Genomic DNA, 18658 nt, shown 5'->3' with positions numbered 1-18658 from the left:
TCTTTCACCAGACAATTTAGACAACATTTATCCCTATACATTTCTGTATTCAGTCTCTGCCTTGGCAGCTCTTCGCTAGTTAGGCAAAATGTGGATTGGAATCTTGTTATTCGAAGTTTTAATCTCTTTGGTCTCATGTTTATACATGCAATTAAGATAGAGTCAACCATCCATCACATTCTGATCATTCCTACATGAAACATATAAACAAACATGGGCTACATTATAGAGGTAGTGCATAGGTAATAAGAAACCACTCTGAAAAGTTAGACAATACATGAGCATAAGAAGACAAGCATGCTGTTAGATACTGGTCACAGTAAACTGCTCAACAACAATATGCAAGGGGTCTTGGTGGCACAAAGACATCCCCTACAATTGCCATGGGGTCCAACAAGGGGGCAGATTTGACTGGCCCAATCTTTCGCAACACAATGGGCAGCGTGAATATATAGAGAGCGGAACAGGACAGAGCTTAATTTCCCTGGGTGCCCTTTCTAGAAGGGACACAGAGTGGGTGTGGGGGGAATGGTTGTTTCCCTTATGGTCTGTCATGGCATTAACCCCTTAGTAAACAGCCTATTTTAGGCTTTCATGACAAAAGCAATTTTTTTCGGTTTTCCATCATCGCATTTAAAGAGTTAGCTTTTTTATTTTTCCACCGACACAGATGTATGAGGACTTTTTTTGCTGGATTAGTTGTATTTTTTAATGCCACCATTTTGGGGTACATATAATTTTGTGATGAACTCTTCTTAACTTCTTTGCAGGTGGCACGTCCTAATAGATTGCCTGTCAGATTTACACTGAGGGTATGTGCACACGGTAGCAGGCTTTTACGTCTGAAATGACAGACTGTTTTCAGGAGAAAACAGCTGCCTCGTTTCAGACGTAATTGCTCCTCCTCGCATTTTGCGAGGCTTCTCTGACAGCCGTAAATTTTTATCTGTGCTTCATTGAATTCAATGAAGAACGGCTCAAATTACGTTGTAAAGAAGTGTCCTGCACTTCTTTTGACGAGGCTGTATTTTTACGCGTCGTCGTTTGATAGCTGTCAAACGACAACGCGTAAATGACAGGTTGTCTGGACAGTACGTCGGCAAACCCATTCAAATGAATGGGAAGATGTTTGCCGACGTATTGTAGCCTTATTTTCAGACGAAAAACGAGGCATAATACGCCTCGTTTACGTCTGAAAATAAGTCGTGTGAACCCAGCCCGACAGGCAATAATGCTTCGGTATACAAAGTATACCAAAGCATTATAGCCGTGATCTAAAGATCACATAGTAAAGTCCCCAAGTGGGACTAAAAAAAAAAAATCTAAGTAATGTGAAATAAAAATTGTTAATAAAAATTACAGTAAAGAAAAAAAAAAATTATAAAACCATTATTTTCCATAAATAAATAAAAGTACACCTATATGGTATCGCCACAACCATAATGACTCAAAGAATAAAGTTACGTAATTTAAAAGACGCAAGGTGAACACAGTAAAAAAAATAAAAATAAATGAAAAAAACAAATGGCGAATTTGACATTTTTTTCCCAGTGCCCCCCCCCAAAAAAGTCATAATTAAAGTTAATCAATAAGTCCCATGTACCCAAACCAGTACCAATCAAAAATACGTCTCGTCCCGCAAAAAAACAAGCCCAAAAAATCATTACATTGACGGAAAAAATAAAAAAAATTACGGCTCTTGGAAAGAAACCATGAAAAAACAAATAATTTTAGTTCAAAAGTGTTTTTAGTGTGCAAAAGTCATAAAAAACATAAAAAAACCTATACATATCTGGTATCGTCGTAACTGTACCAACCCATAGTAAGTTATTTACGCCGCACAGTGAACGGTGTCAATTTAAAACACATAGAACATTGGCAGAATTTCAGGGTTTTTTTCTAATCCCCCCAAAAAAAAGTTAATCAAAAAAGGATATGTACCCCAAAATGCCATTAAAAGGTACAACTAATCCCGCAAAAAAACAAGTCCTCATACAGCTATGTCGACGGAAAAATAAAAAAGTTATAGCTCTTTGAATGCAACTATAAAAAAACTGAAAAAATAGCTTGGTCATTAAGGCCTAAAATAGGCTGGTCACTAAAAGGTTAAATTTACGTCGTTTACCGTGTGGCGTACGTAACATGTTATCTTTATTCTATGGGTCTGTACGATTACGGCAATACCACATATGTAAAGGTTTGTTAGGTATTACTACTTTTGCACAATAAAAACACAAAATGGAATTATTTAAAATTAGAGCCATAGCTTTTTTTATTTTTCCGTCAATTCAGTTATATGTGTGCTTTTTTTTTTTTGCGGGACGAGATGCAGTTTTCATTGGAACTTTTTAGGGGTACATAGGACTTATGGATTAACTTTTATTATTTTTCTAAATTTATATGTATCTGCTTGTAAGACAGATGGTAATACCACACAAAATTGTTGCTAATTAACATCCCCCATATGTCTACTTTAGATTGGCATTGTTTTTTGAACATCCTTTTATTTTTCTATGACATCACAAGGCATAGAACTTTAGCAGCAATTTCTCACATTTTCAAGAAAATTTCAAAAGGCTATTTTTACAGGGGCCAGTTCAGTTGTGAAGTGGATTTTAGGGCCTTATATATTAGAAACACTCTAAGTCACCCCATTTTAAAAACTTCACCCCTCAAAGTATTCAAAACAGCATTTAGAAAGTTTCTTAACCCTTTAGATGTTTCACAGGAATTAAGGCAAAGTAGATGTGAAATTTTTTTTTTGCAGAAATTAATTTTTCATCTATTTTTTTGTAACACAGAAAGTTTTACCAGAGAAACGCAACTTAATCTCTATTGCCCAGATTCTGCAGTTTTTAGAAATACCCCACATGTGGCCCTAGTGCACTTATTGACTGCAGCACCAGCCTCAGAAGCAAAGGAGCACCTAGAGGATTTTGGGGCCTCCTTTTTTATTAGAAAATATTTTAGGCACCATGTCGGGTCTGAAAGGCTCTTGCGGCGCCAAAACAGTGGAAATCCCCCAAAAGTGACCCCATTTCGGAAACTATACCCCTTGAGGAAATTATCTAGGGGTATAGTGAGCATTTTGACCCCGCAGGTTTTTGGGAGAAATTATTGGAAGTAGGCCGTGAAAATGAAAATCTACATTCTTTCAAAGAAAATGTAGGTTTAGCTAATTTTTTCTAATTTCCACAAGGGCTAAAAGGAGAAAATGCACCACTACATTTGTAAAGCAATTTCTCCCGAGTAAAACAGTACCCCACATGTGGTAATAAACGGTTGTTTGGACACACGGCAGGGCTTAGAAGGGAAAGAGCGACATTTGGTTTTTGCAGCTCAAATTTAGCAGGAATGGTTTGCGGAGACCACGTCGCATTTGCAAAGCCCCTAAGGGACCAAAACAGTGAAAACACCAAAAAAGTGACTCCATTTAGGAAACTACACCCCTTGAAGAATCCATCTAGGGGAGTAGTGAGCATTTTTAACCCACAGGGGTTTCATAGATTTTATTAGAATTTGGCAGTGAAGATAAAAAAAACACTTTTTTTCCAATAAGACGTAGCTTTAGCTCAAAATTTTTCATTTTCTCAACAAATAAAGGAATAAAAAAAAAACAACATTTGTAAAGCAACTTCTCTGGAGTACGGCAATACCCCATATGTGGTCATAAACTGCTGTTTGGGCACACGGCAAGGATCTGAAGAGAAGGTGCGCCATTTGGCTTTTGGAGCACAGATTTTGCTGGATTGGTTTCTTGACACCATGTCACTATTGCAAAGCTCCTAAGGTGTCAGTACAGTGGAAACTCCCCAAAAGTGATTCCATTCACAAAACTACACCCCTTGAGGAATTCATCTAGGGGTGTAGTGAGCATTTTGACCCCACAGGTGTTTCATAGATTTTATTAGAATTGGGCAGTGAAAATTAAAAAAAATCCTTTTTCTTCAATAAGACGTAGTTTTAGCTGAAAATGTTTCATTTTCTCAACAAATAAATGAAAAAAAGCACCACAACACTTGTAAAGCAACTTCTCCTGTGTACGGCAATACCACATATGTGGTCAAACTGCTGTTTGGGCACAGAGTAGGGCTCAGAAGGCTTTTGGAGTACAGATTTTGCTGGATTGGTTTCTGGGCGCTATGTCGCATTTGCAAAGTCCCTGTGGGACCAAAACAGTGGATCCCCCTCAGAAGTGACCCCATTTTGGAAACTACACCCCTCAAGGTATTCACTTAGGGGTGTAGTGAGCATATTAACACCACAGGTGATTGGCAGAAATTAGTGTGCACTCGATGTTGCAGAGTGAAAATGAGATTTTTTTCTATAGATATGCCAATATGTGGCGCCCAGCTTGTGCCACTGGAGACACACACCCCAAAAATTGTTAAAAGGGTTCTCCCGGGTATGGTGATGTCATATATGTGGAAGGAAACTGCTGTTTGGGAATACTGTAGGGTCCAGAAGGGAGGTAGCGCCATTTGGCTTTTGGAGCGTGGATTTTGCTTGTAGTAGTTTTGTTTTGAGTCTTACTGGTGTTTCCGTTTATAATGTGGGGGTACATGTAAGCCGGGCGGAGTATATAAGGGGCATAGTCAGGTGGTATAGTGGGGTAAAAAAAAACAATAAAATAATCCATAGATGTGTGTTACGCTGTGACACAATCCTTTCTGCACAGGTCGGTGTCGCACTAATAAACGGTCTTTACTTATTCCCCTTTTGGTCCGCACTCCGCACCTTTGAAGTTTGGGGAATTTTGATGGGACGTGTTGTCCTGGTATAATACGGGCGTCCTCGCTTCCAGCAGATATGTTTGGGCCCTCCCCTTCCTGGTTCCCTAATTTTAGGGGCCTTGATAATTCGCCACTTGAAACAGAAGAAACGTTCCCCTCGGGCCGGCACAACAGCATATTTTTATTTCCTGGCTTATTGGTGCCTTGACAAATTTTATTTTTTATAGACGTAGTGGTATGAGGGCTGGTTTTTTTTGTGTGACGAGCTGTAGTTTTTATTGGTACCATTTTGGGGTACATGCGACTTTTTGATCACTTGTTATCCTTTTTTTTTGGGGAGGCAAGGTGACCAAAAAACAGCAATTCTGGCATATTTTTTTAGTTCTTTTTATACAGCGTTCACCACGCATTATAAATTACATGTTATCTTTATTCTGCGGGTCAGTACGATTCTGGCGAAACGTAATTTATAGCACTTTTTATGTTTCACAACTTTTTGCACAATAAAATAACTTTTGTAAAGAGAATGCATTTTTTCTGTCGCCAAGTTGTGAGAGCCATAACGGTTTTAATTTTTTCCTTGACGGAGCTGTATGAGGGCTTATTTTTAGCGAGACGAGTTATAGTTTTTATAGGTACCATTTTTGGGTACATGCGACTTTTTGATCACTTTTTATTTCAATTTTTGGAAGACAAAGTGACCAAAAAATAGCAATTATGTCAGTATTTTTTTTTTACGGCGTTCACTGTGCGGAATAAATAACATAATATTTTTATAGTTACGGTCGCAGCGATACCAAATATGTATGGCTTTATTCTTTTTTTCAATAATAAATGACTTGATAAAGGAAAAAGGGCGATTGTGTTTTGTGTTATTATTTGAAACTTTTATTGTATTTTTACAACTTTTATTTTTACTTTTTTTACACTTTTCTTTAGTCCCACTAGGGGACTTGAAGGTCCAACTGTTTGTTTGATGTTCTAATACAATTCTAGTGCAATGTATTAGAACGGTCAGTTGTTCACTGACAGCAAGCCGATCAGGCTCCACCTCCGGGCGGGGCCTAATCGGCTAACGTATTGGCAGATAGGAAGCCTTTGTTAGGCTTCCATTTGCCAAAGCAATCGCCCCCCCGCAACAATCAACCCCCGTAATCGCGTAGCGGGGTGCCGATGTTGCTATAAGAACTTAAATGCGGCGGTCACTATTGACTGCCGCAATTAAGGGGTTAATCGGTTCGGATCACCGCTGTGATCCGACCCGATGTTTTCCCCCAGTGCTAAGGCTGCTAGTAGCAGCCTGTACTGGGAGATGCCGGGCTGTGGGGAGCGTCTGTGTGCTCTGTTAGGAGCACACGTGGATTAACGGGCTGCAGGCACAACGACCAGCTTTGCAACCCGTTAATATTAACCCCTTCACGACCACCCCACGTAGATTACTTATTTTTTATCTGTCCCACTAGGGGTCTTCACTATGTGATCTTTTGATCGCAGATATAATGCTTTGGTAAACTTAGTATTTCCAAGCATTATTACCGGTCAGTGTAAGGGCCAGTTCACATGGAGTTTATGGACACTTTTTTTTTTATATGGAAACCACGTCGTAAAACGTGCCAGAAAACAGCCGAAAATGCCTCCCATTGATTTCAATGGGAGGCGGAGGAGATTTTTTCCGGCGAGCGGATAAACCGTCTCGCGGGAAAAAGAAGCGACATGCCCTTTCTTCGGGCGTTCACGTCTCTGACCTCCCCTTGAGATCAATGGGAGGCAGAGAAAGCATATTTAGCTGCGTTTTTTGCCCGCGGGCGAAAAACGCGGCAAAAAACGTGCAGGCAGATGAAAATCGGCCTCAAAATTCCGGAAGGAATTTTGAGGTAGAATTTTCTACCTGCAAAAAACTGTGTGTGAACATAGCCTAAAACTGACAGGCAATCTATTAGATGGCCAGAGCAGTCCTGGGGTCCGTTGTTAGCCCCCCAGCTGCCATGGCAACCGGTCAGCGATTGCATTCGCGGGCCGCCGATCGGTGACCAAGGAAGCTTCTTCCCTCTGTCAAACAACTTAAATGTCATGGTCGCTACTGACCATTGCATTTAAAGGTGTTACACAGCTGGGATTGGAGGTTTCTCCAGTCCTAGCCATTGCAGCGGGAGCCTGGCTGTCATTTACAGCCGGGCTCCTGCAGTAACCGTGCAAACACAGCTTCTGTGTCCGCACGATCACAAACACGTACATGCACGAATGGCTGCATTCTATGCCGTGCATGTAAGTGATTCTGCGCCAATGGGTTAAAGAAGCAATGTTTTGTTTTTTTTTGCACATATAATACCAACTCACCAGCAAAATTCTAGCAGTGTCATTTGTTTCTTCCCAGCTCAGTTGCATCTATACTTTACTTTTTGAACCCTTTCATTATTGGAAGGTGTGTCATGTGATCTCACATCATCTTACATCATCACCTATCAAAACCCTCCTAGCAGTTCGAAGTCCCCACCCCTTCAAGCACCACCATCCTTTCTCTGTATGTCCCCCATGAATAAAGTGCTACTGAAGAGATAATTTCTGCCCTATCTAAGGGAACAGGAGTGCAGTGATATAATAGGCGAGTCCATACAATAATTAGCTGCAGAGTTATAAAACTACCCTGACTCACACTGTCTATACGATCTGTGAAAGTTGGGTGCAGAGAGTCCAGTGTATTTCTATGAGATACTGCTCATTACTGTGTCCGGTGTAAAAACGGACACGCAGAAACCACACAAAATAGTAACTAGTTAATATTTCCCATATGTCTACTTTATGTTTGCATCGCTTTTTTCACGTCCTTTAATTTTTCTAGGACGTTACAAGGCTTAGAACTTTAGCAGCAATTTCTCACATTTTCAAGAAAATGTCAAACGGCTATTTTTTCAGGGACCAGTTCAGTTCTGAAGTGGCTTTGAGGGCCTTATATATTAGTAAGTCCCCATAAATCACCATATTCTAAAAAAAACTGCACCCCTCAAAGTATTCAAAACAGAAATCAGAAAGTATTTTAACCTTTTAGGCGTTCCACAGGAATTGAAGCAAAGTAGAGGGGAAATTTACAAATAAATAATTTTTTGCCGGAATTAATTTGTAATACGGTACATTTTTTCTGTAACACAGAAGGTTTTACCAGAGAAGCACAATATTTATTGCCCAGATTCTGCAGTTTTTAGAAATATCCCACATGCAGCCCTAGTGTGCAACTGGACTGAAGCTCCGGCCTCAGAAGCAAAGGAGCACCTAGAGGATTTTGGGGCCTCATTTTTCAGGAATATATTTTAGGCACTATGTCAGGTTTAAAGAGGTCTTGTGGTGCCTAAACAGTCAAAACCCCCCAAAAGTGTTCCCATTTTGGAAACTACACCCCTCAATGACATTATCTAGGGGTAGTTAGCATTTTTACCCCACAGTTGTTATTCAGAATTTAGAGGAAATAGTCTGTAAAGATTAAAATCTACTTTTTTTTTTCTGCTAAAACATAGAATTTTTTCATTTTTATAAAGAATAAAAAGGTAAAAAAACACCCCAACATTTGTAAATAAATTTCTCCCGATTACAGCAATACCCCATATGTGGTCAAACTGATGTTTGGACCCACAGCAGGGCTCAGAAGGGAAGGAGCGCCTTTTGGATTTTGGAACGCAGATTTTGCTGGAATAGTTTTCAGTGCCATGTTAAGTTTGCAACGCCCTGGAGGAAAAAAAATAAAAAAACCTGTGGAAACCCTCTACAAGGAATTTTTCGAGGTTATATATAGCATTTTGACCCCACAGGTTTCTTGTAGAATTTAGTGGAATTAGGCAGTGAAAAATAATATCAACATTTTTGTCCACTAAAAGGTTGATTTTTTTATTTTTATTTTTTTCACAAGGGAAGTGAAAAAAAGAGAAAAAGCTACCCAACATTTCTAAAGCAACTTCTCCAGTGTACGGCAATATACCATATATGGTCATAAATGTTTTTATATTAGAAATTAATTAACCCTTTCAGGACTGATCCTTTTTTTGCTTTTTCATTTTCGTTTTTCAGTCCCCGCCTTCCAAGAGCCATAACTTTTTTATTTTTCCATCAGAGTGGTATGGAGGCTTTTCTTTTGCGGAAGGATTTGTAGTTTCCATTAACACCATTTAAAGTACCATATAATGTACTGGGAAACTGAAAATAAAATCTTTGCGGGCTGAAATTAGAAAAAACTGATTCCTCAATTGTTTTTGGGTTTTGTTTTTAAGTCTTTCACCGTGCTGTAAAAGCGACAACTTAAAGGGGTATTCCGGAACTAAAAAATTACATTTATTTAAATAAAACAATGAAAAAGATATAACTTTCCAATGTACTTACGTTTCATCAGATGGCTGTAGCGTCGTATATCCTCCTCCCTTGCCGTCCCCTTAGCAATGCAAAATCTGCACTTCCTGTGCAGACCCGTCCATTTGGTCTTCTGCCTTGCTTCCGGTTTCCGGCTTTCACACTGTACGGTTACGTCAAAAATGACGTAACCGTACCACGTGCTTCTTTATTGAATTAGAGCATGCGTGGTGAACACACTCCACCGCGCATGCTCTGTGAAATTATGTGGCTGCGTCTTCAGCGGCCGTGTATATTACACTGCGCATGCGCAAGGTTGAAGGTGTGTAGCGGTGTGTATACGAAGTTGCAGGAATAACGGCCGTTTCGGCCGTCTTCCCGACAGGTGCAGGAGCTGTGACAGCTGCTGTCTCGTACAGCAGCTGCCGCAGCTCCTACAGCGGGGACCGATCGCTGTGTCCCCGCTGTCTAACCCCTTAAAAGCCGCGTTCTATAGAGATCGCGGGTTTTTAGGGGTTAAGTTACCATCGCCGGCCTGCTACACGATAGCGGCCGGCGATGGTTACTATGGCAACCGGACACCAAACAAAGGCGTCCGGCTATGCCATCGACGGAAGCCTAGTGGGTCCTGACAAAGTCAGGACCCACTATGCTTGCTGTCAGTGAATAGCTGACAGTTCTAATACACTGCACTACGGATGTAGTGCAGTGTATTAGAATAGCGATCAGGGCCTCCTGCCCTCAAGTCCCCTAGTGGGACAAAGTAATAAAGTAAAAAAAAAAGTTAAAAAAGATGTGTAAAAATAAGAAATTAAAAGTTAAAAAAATCCCCCTTTTTTTCCCTTATCAGTCCTTTTTTATTAATAAAAATATATAAATAAACGATACATAATTGGTATCGCCGCGTCCGTAACGGCCTGAACTACAAAATTATTTCGTTATTTATCCCGCGCGGTGAACGCCGTAAAAGAAAATAATAATATACCGTACCAAAATCACAATTGTTTGGTCACTTCACCTCCCAAAAAATGTATTAAAAATAGATCAAAAAGTTGCATTTACCGAAAAATGGTCCTGATCGAAACTACAGTTCGTTACGCAAAAAATAAGTCCTCGCACGGCTTTATTGATGGAAAAATTATAAAGTTCTGGCTCTTAGAATAAGGTAACAAAAAGTGAATGATTTTTTACAAAACGTATTTTATTGTGCAAACGCCATAAGACATAAAAAAACTATAAACATCTGGTGTCACCGTAAGGCCGAGTTTACACGAGCGTGTGCGTTTTGTGCAAGCAAAAAGCGCGGCGTTTTGCGTGCGCAAAAAGCACTTAACAGCTCCGTGTGTCAGCCCTTTATGATGCGCGGCTGCGTGCTTTTCGCGCAGCCGCCATCATTATGACACTCCGTTTGGATGTTTGTAAACAGAAAAGAACGTGGTGCTTTTCTGTTTTCATTCATCCTTTACAGTGCTGTTGCGTGAATCACGCGCGTCCCACGGAATTGCTTCCGTGCGACATGCGTGGTTTTCACACACCCATTGACTTCAATGGGTGCGTGATGCGCGAACAGCGCACAAATATAGGACGTCGTGCGTTTCACGCAGCGGACATACGCTGCGTGAAAATCACGTACCTGTCTGCACGGCCCCATAGAGTAACATAGGTCCCTGCGACGCGCGTTGCAAAAACGTATAATACGCTCGTGTAAATGAGCCCTAATCGTATCGCCCCATAGAATAAAGTGAATATGTCATTTATAGCGCACGGTGAACGCTGTAACAAAAATAGAATTAAAAAACAATAGAATTGCTGTTTTTTAGTCACCGCGCCACTTAAAAATAGAATAAAAACTGATCAAAAAGCTGCATGCACCCCAAGAAAACTACAATGTATTCCTCAAGTGGTCTAGTTTCCAAAATGGGATCACCTTTTGGGGGTTTCCACTATTTTGGTACCACAAGACCTATTCAAACCGGACATGGTGCCTAATAAAAAGGCGGCCTCAAAATCCACTAGGTGCTCCTTTGCTTCTGAGGCCGGTGCTTCAGTCCATTACCGCCCGAGGGCCACATGTGGGATATTTCTACTGCAGAATCTGGACAATAAGTATTGAGTTGCGTTTCTCTGGTAAAACATTTTGTGCATAAACTTTCTAAATGCTGTTGTGAATACTTTGAGGGGTCTAGTTTCTAAAATGTCGTGTTTCATAGGGGTGTCTAATATATAGGCCCCTCAAAGCCACTTCAGAACTGAACTGGAAGCCCAAAAAAAATAATTAGGCAATACTTCGCTTCTATACGAACTAGTTAGCGATTCACAGTGTGATGAAGTAAGGGGAAGCAGCGCTTATACGAGCGGTGCACCCCCTTCAAACAGCCGATGACTTTTCAGTTCACAGGTAGCAGAGTTACATGATGGGGAATTTGTTTTCCTGTTGTGTAACTCTGCTACCTGTCAATGGAAAAATCAGCTGCCAGAGTGAAAAATGTTTCCACACAGAGGAGTACCGCAAAGAAACACCTGGGAATCAGACATGATGGACTAACATTTTTCCCTGTGGTGGATGACTTTTCAGTTGACAGGTAGCAGAGTTACATGAAGGGGAATTATTTTTCATCGATGGCTAGTTAGGAGCGCTGCTTCCCTTTAGTTTTTTCTTGCTCACTGTGAATCTCCGACACAGGATGCAGCGGCGATCCACAGGTATTGCTCCTTTTATCCCAATTCACATGTTAGAATTCAATTTTTTTTATTTTATATATATATATATATATATATATATATATATATATATATATAAAATACAGTATTTAAAACTAAGACTGTATAAACAGTTAATATACATTTAGAAAACTTATAATTATAAAGACCAAACTTTACGTATCATCATATAGGGTCAGTGTTGTTTAAAAACGCAGATATCCAGTGATTTCAGCTTGTGCTAGCAGTAATAGAATGAGAGCACCAAAATGAAGACTGAGATTGCAGAAGTTAGTAGAGCTGGGTGTAGTAGGCGGAGCAAGTGCACTGCTGCATGCACATTGCATGCTGGGACTAGAGCAGTGCATGCAGGGAGGAGAAACACAGGAAGAGAAGAGGAATGAACTTACTGAGCAAAACAAACCTCTCCAGGTAAACAATAGGGAGTAATGTTACTAAAACCATTTATTATCAAGAAAAAGCTAGACAGAGTGCACTAATATATTAATAGAGGAACATTGCATTGATTTAAAAAAAAAAATAAAGTATTGGAAAACCCCTTTAACTTTATTCAGCATTTGAATACGATTATGGTGATACCAAATTTATACCTTTTTTTTTTTTTTTTATATTTTACTCCTTTTACAAACCGCATTCTGAGAGCCATAACTTTTATTTTTTGGTGGATTGATCGGTGTGAGGGCTTATTTTTGGCAGGATGAGCTGTAGCTTTTATTGGTACATACAAATTCTTGATCACTTTTTATGAAAATTTTTTAGAGCCAAGGCGACCAAACAGTGATTTTGGCGTTTTAAATTATTTATTACGTAATTCACAGTGCGCAATAAATTAAGCTTTACGTTAGGCTTCTGTCCATGGCAGACACGGAGGCTATTGTTTGGCCTCCAATTGCCTTGCCAACCATTGGCAAACACCGCAATTTCATCGTGGGGTCTGCCGATGTGCTAGAAACCCCTAAAATTGCCGCAAATCAGCGGCAAAGGACCACTGGCCAGACAAGAGTGGAGTATCAGCTATCGGAGACAGTGTGCACCAGGAACCGGGGGGGGGGGTCAGCTGTCGCCGACAGGGTTTAACGGGAACAACTCTAACTATACGTCCTCGTGCGGGACGTATAGTTACTGAGTCGTGTGGGTAGGGGTTAAAGGCATGTGGACATCAGAGAAAAGTATTCTACCTGGGATCCCCCTCTTTAAGCAAGCCAGAACTTAAAACAAGCAGTGATGCTTGCTGTGATGGACGGCCGTTCATGTAAATGGCTGCAACATCTGGCAAAAGATCTTCCAACATATTAATACGCCGCTTTGTTAGATTTATTTCCCAGGAGTTTTCTCAAGCAATCCCAAAAGATTCTAAAGGTTGCTGATTGCATCGGCTTGCTTACTAAAGTCTCAAATGATCTCTTGTCAGCTAAATCGAACGGCAAATACGCTCTACTGATTTTTCTGGATCTCTCTGCAGCCTTTGACACTGTAGACCACAAACTCCTACTTAAAGAGGCTCTGTCACCAGATTATCAAATCCCTATCTCCTATTGCATGTGATCGGCGCTACAATGTAGATAACAGTAAAGTTATTTTTTTTTTTTTTTTTAAAACAATCATTTTTGGCCAAGTTATGAGCAATTTTATATTTATGCAAATGAGCCTTTCTAATGGATAACGGAGCGTGTTTTCTCTTATTTCCAACTGGGCGTGTATTGTGTTTGTAACATCTGGGCGTGTTTACTTGTTTTACTTGTTTACTTCTATTCACAACGCCCAGCTAGTAAAACAAGTAAACACGCCCAGATGTTACAGACACAATACACGCCCAGTTGGAAATAAGAGAAAACACACTCCCAGTTGTCCATTAGAAAGGCTCATTTGCATAAATATAAATGATTGTTTTAAAAAAAAAAGTTACTGTTATCTACATTGCAGCGCCGATCACATGCAATAGGAGATAGGGATTTGATAATCTGGTGACAGAGCCTCTTTAACATGTCCACTCTATTGGCCTCAAGGACGCGGCTCTCTCTTGGTTTTCCTCCTATATCTCTTACCGCTCGTTCAGTGTGTCATTTGCTGGTTCCACTTCTTGTCCTCTTCACCTTACTATCGGGGGTTCCTCAGGGATCAGTCATAGGTCCGCTCCTCTTTTCTCTCTACACAGCTCTTATTGGACAAACCATCAGCAGATTTGGCTTCCAGTACCATCTCTACGCTGATGACACCCAATTATATGCCTCTTCCCATGACATCACCCTTGCTCTAATACAAAACACCAGTGATTGTCTGTCCCCTGTCTCTATCATGTCCTCTCTCTATCTGAAACTGAATATTTCTAAAACTGAGCTCGTTGTGTTCCCACCATCTACTAACCTCCGTAAACCGGATGTCTCCATCTCTGTGTGTGGCACTATCATAACTCCTAAGCAGCACGCCCGCTGTCTCGGGGTTATTTTTGACTCAGATCTTTCCTTTACTCCTCACATACAATCACTTTAACCCCTTCCCTCTTTAGCCACTTTTGACCTTCCTGACAGAGCCTCATTTTTCAAATCTGACATGTGTCACTTTATGTGGTAATAACTCCGGAATGCTTTCACCTATCCAAGCGATTCTGAGATTGTTTTCTCGTGACACATTGGACTTTATGTTACTGGCAAAATTTGCTCGATATGTTCAGTATTTAATTGTGAAAAACACCAAAAATTAGCGAAAAATTGCAAAAATTAGCATTTTTCTCAATTTAAATGTATCTGCTTGTAAGACAGGCAGTTATACCACACAAAATTGTTGCTAATTAACATCACCCATATGTCTACTTTAGATTGGCATCGTTTTTTGAACATCCTTTTATTTTTCTATGACCTCACAAGGCTTAGAACTTTAGCAGCAATTTCTCACATTTTCAAGAAAATTTCAAAAGGCTATTTTTACAGGGGCCAGTTCAGTTGTGAAGTGGTTTTGAGGGCCTTATATATTAGAAACCCCAAAAAAGTCACCCCATATTAAAAACTTCACCCCTCAAAGTATTCAAAACAGCATTTAGAAAATGTCTTAACCCTTTACACATTTCACAGGAATTAAAGCAAAGTAGAGGTGAAATTTACAAATTTCATATTTTTCTGCAGAAATACATTTTTAATACAATTTTTTTTATAAAACAGAAGGTTTTACCAGAGAAATGCAACTCAATATTTGTTGCCCAGTTTCTGCAGTTTTAGGAAATATCCCACATGTGGCCGTAGCGTGCTACTGGACTGAAGCACCGGCCTCAGAAGCAAAGGAGCACCTAGTGGATTTTGGGGCCTTATTTTTGTTAGAATATATTTTAGGCACCATGTCAGGTTTGAAGGGCTCTTGCGGTGCCAAAACAGTCAAAATCAACCAAAAGTGACCCCATCTGGGAAACTAGACACCTCAAGGAAATTATCTAGGGGTACAGTGAGCATTTTGACCGCACAGGTTTTTTACAGAAATTATTGGAAGTAGGCCGTGAAAATTAAAATCAACATTTCTTCAAAGAAAATGTAGGTTTAGCGATTTTTTTTCTCATTTCCACAAGGACTAAAGGAGAAAAAGCACCGCAAAATTTGTAAAGCAATTTCTCCCGAGTAAAACACTACCCCACATGTGGTAATAAACGGTTGTTTGGAGACACGGCGTGGCTGAGAAGGGAAAGAGCGCTATTTGGCTTTTGGAGTTCACATTTAGCAGGAATGGTTTGCGGAGGCCAGGTCACATTTACAAAGCCCCTGAGGGGACAAAACAGTGGAAACCCCCAACAAGTGACCCCATTTTGGAAACTATACCCCTTGAGGAAATTATCTAGGGGTATAGTGAGCATTTTGACCCCACAGGTTTTTTGCAGAAATTTTTGCAAGTAGGCTGTGAAAATAATAATCTACATTTTTTCAAAGAAAATGTAGGTTTAGCTAATTTTTTCTCATTTCCAGAAGGACTGAAGGAGAAAAAGCACCACAAAATATGTAAAGCAATTTCTCCCGAGTAAAACAATACCCCACATGTGGTAATAAACGGCTGTTTGGACACATGGCGAGGCTGAGAAGGGAAAGAGCGCTATTTGGCTTTTGGAGTTCACATTTAGCAGGAATGATTTGCGGAGGCCATGTCACATTTGCAAAGCCCGTGAGGGGACAAAACAATGAAAACGCCCAAAAAGGGACTCCATTTAGGAAACTACACCTCTTGAGGAATGCATCTAGGGGTGTAGTGAGCATTTTGACCCCACAGATGTTTCATAGAATTTATTAGAATTAGGCAGTGAAAATAAAAACAGTCCTTTTTCTTCAATAAGACGTAGCTTTAGCGCAAATCTTTTCATTTTCTCAACAAATAAAGGAAAAAAAGAACCCAACATTTGTAAAGCTATTTCTCCCGAGTACGGCAATACCCCATATGTGGTCATAAACTGCTGTTTGGGCAAACCGCAGGGCTCAGATGGGAAGGACCGCCATTTGGAGTGCAGATGTTGCTGGATTGGTTTCTGGGCACCTGTGGGCCCAAAACAGTGGAAACCCCCCAGAAGTGACCCCATTTTGGAAACTACACCCCTCAATGCATTTACCAAGGGGTGTAGTAAGCATTTTAACCCTGCAGGTGTTTTGTAGAAATTAGTGTGCGCTCAATGTTGCAGAGTGAAAATGGGATTTTTTCCCATAGATATGCCAATATGTGGTGCCCGGCTTGTGCCACCATAACAAGACAGCCCTCTAATTATTATGCGGTGTTTCCCGGTTTTAGAAACACCCTACATGTGGCCCTAATCTTTTGCCTGGACATATGACAGGGCTCAGGAGTGAAGAGTACCATGCGGAGTGGAGGCCTAATTTGGCGATTTACAAAGTATTGGTTCACAACTGCAGACGCTCAGATGTGAAATAATAAAAAGAAACCCCTGATAAGTGACCCCCACTATGGAACTGCACCCCTCAAGGCATTTATTAAGGGGTGTAGTGAGCATTTTCACCCCACATGTCTTTTCCATAAATGAATGCGCTGTGGATGGTGCAAATTAAAAATGTATATTTTTCCCTAGATATGCCATTCAGTGGCAAATATGTCATGCCCAGCTTATGACGCTGGAGACACACACCCCAAAAATTGTTAAAAGGGTTCTCCCGGGTATGACGATGCCATATATGTGGAAGGGAACTGCTGTTTGGGGACGCTGCAGGGTTCAGGGCCGAGGGAGCACCATTTGGCTTTTGGAGAGCGGATTTTGCTTGGCACTATATTTGTTTGAGTATTGCTGGTGTTTTATAATGTGGGGGTACATGTAAGCGGGGCGGAGTATATAAGGGGCATAGTCAGGTGGTATAAAAAAATAAAAATAATCCATAGATGTGTGTTACGCTGTGAGGCAATCCTTTCTGCACAGGCCGGTGTCGCACTGATAAATGGTGTCATTTCTTATCCCCCTTTTGGTCCACACTCCGCGCCTTTGTAGTTTGGGGAATTTTGCTGGGAAAGTATTATCCTGGTATAATACGGGCACCGTCGCTTCCAGCGGATATGTTTGGGCCCTCCCCTTCCTGGTTCCCTAATTTTAGGTCCTTGATAAATCGCCTCTTGAAACTGAAGAAATGTTCCCCTCGGGCACAACTGCATATTTTTTTATTTCCTGACTTATTGGAGCCATAACTAATTTTATTTTTCATAGACGTAGCGGTATGAGGGCTGGTTTGTTGCGGGACGAGCTGTAGTTATTATTGGTACCATTTTGGGGTACATGCGACTTTTTGATCACCTTTTATCCTATTTTTTGGGATGCCAGGTAAACAAAAAAACGCAATTCTGGCACAGCTTTTTTCTTTTTTTTTATACAGCGTTCACCACGCATTATAAACTACATGTTAACTTTATTCTGCGGGTCAGTACGATTCCGGCGATACCTAATTTATAGCACTTTTTTATGTTTTAAAATTTTTTGCACAATAAAATTACTTTTGTAAAACGAATGTATTTTTTCTGTCGCCAAGTTGTGAGAACCATAACTTTTTAATTTTTTTGTCGACGGACGTGTATGAGGGCTTGTTTTTTGCGGGACGAGCTATAGTTTTTATAGGTACCATTTTTGGATACGTGCGACTTTTTGATCACTTTTTATTGTAATATTTGTAGGGCAAAGTGACCAAAAAACAGAAACTCTGGTAACGTTTTTTACGGGTTTTTTTACGCTGTTCACCGCGTGCAATAAATAATATAATATTTTGATACCTCCGGTCGTTACGGTCGTGGCGATACCAAATACATATGGTTTATTATTATTTTTCAATAATAAAGGACTTGATAAGAGTAAAAGGGGGATTGTGTTTTATTTGATTACTTGAAACTTTTATTGTTTTCAAACTTTTATTTTTTGCACTTTTTTATACTTTTTTTACACTTTTCTTCAAGTCCCACTAGGGGACTTGAAGGTCCAACGGTCAGATTTTTTTTTTTCTAATACATTGCACTACCTATGTAGTGCAATGTATTAGATCTGTCAGTCATTCACTGACAGCAAGCCGTTTAGGCTTCGCCTCCCGGCGGGGCCTAAATCGGCTTCCGTAATGGCAGAGCAGGAGACCATTGTGTCTCCTGTTGCCATAACAGCAGTCGCCAGTCCCGATTGCCTGTCAGGGCTGGCGATCTGCTAGTAACCGCTACGATGCAGCAATCGCTTTCGATTGCTGCATCGAAGGGGTTAATGGCAGGGATCGGAGCTAGCTCCGGTTCCTGCCGTTACAGGTGGATGTCAGCTGTACAGTACAGCTGACTTCCACCGCTGATGACGCCGGATCAGCTCCTGACCCGGCGCCATCTTGCCGGCAGCTACGGAAGCCGATCAGGCTCCGCCGCCGGGCGGATCTTGACCGGCT

The 18658-nt window shown here is 40.6% G+C and overlaps 1 protein-coding gene and 1 long non-coding RNA gene across 6 annotated transcripts in view; one reads left to right on the top strand and one right to left on the bottom strand.

The window, feature by feature from the left end:
* TNS3 (tensin 3) overlaps window positions 1–18658 on the bottom strand; it is a 509208-nt gene that overhangs the window by 168854 nt on the left and 321696 nt on the right. The window lies entirely within an intron of this gene.
* LOC142651839 (uncharacterized) overlaps window positions 11956–18658 on the top strand; it is a 61235-nt gene continuing 54532 nt past the window's right edge. Inside the window, exon 1 of the long non-coding RNA XR_012847719.1 lies at window positions 11956–12197. This is a non-coding gene — a long non-coding RNA (uncharacterized LOC142651839). The remainder of the gene's footprint in view (window positions 12198–18658) is intronic.

This window comes from Rhinoderma darwinii, chromosome 5, assembly GCF_050947455.1.
Source record: "Rhinoderma darwinii isolate aRhiDar2 chromosome 5, aRhiDar2.hap1, whole genome shotgun sequence".
Classification (NCBI taxonomy): domain Eukaryota; kingdom Metazoa; phylum Chordata; class Amphibia; order Anura; family Rhinodermatidae; genus Rhinoderma; species Rhinoderma darwinii.
The sequence above is the reverse complement of the archived record's forward strand: the minus strand, read 5'-3'. Positions and strand labels throughout refer to the sequence as shown.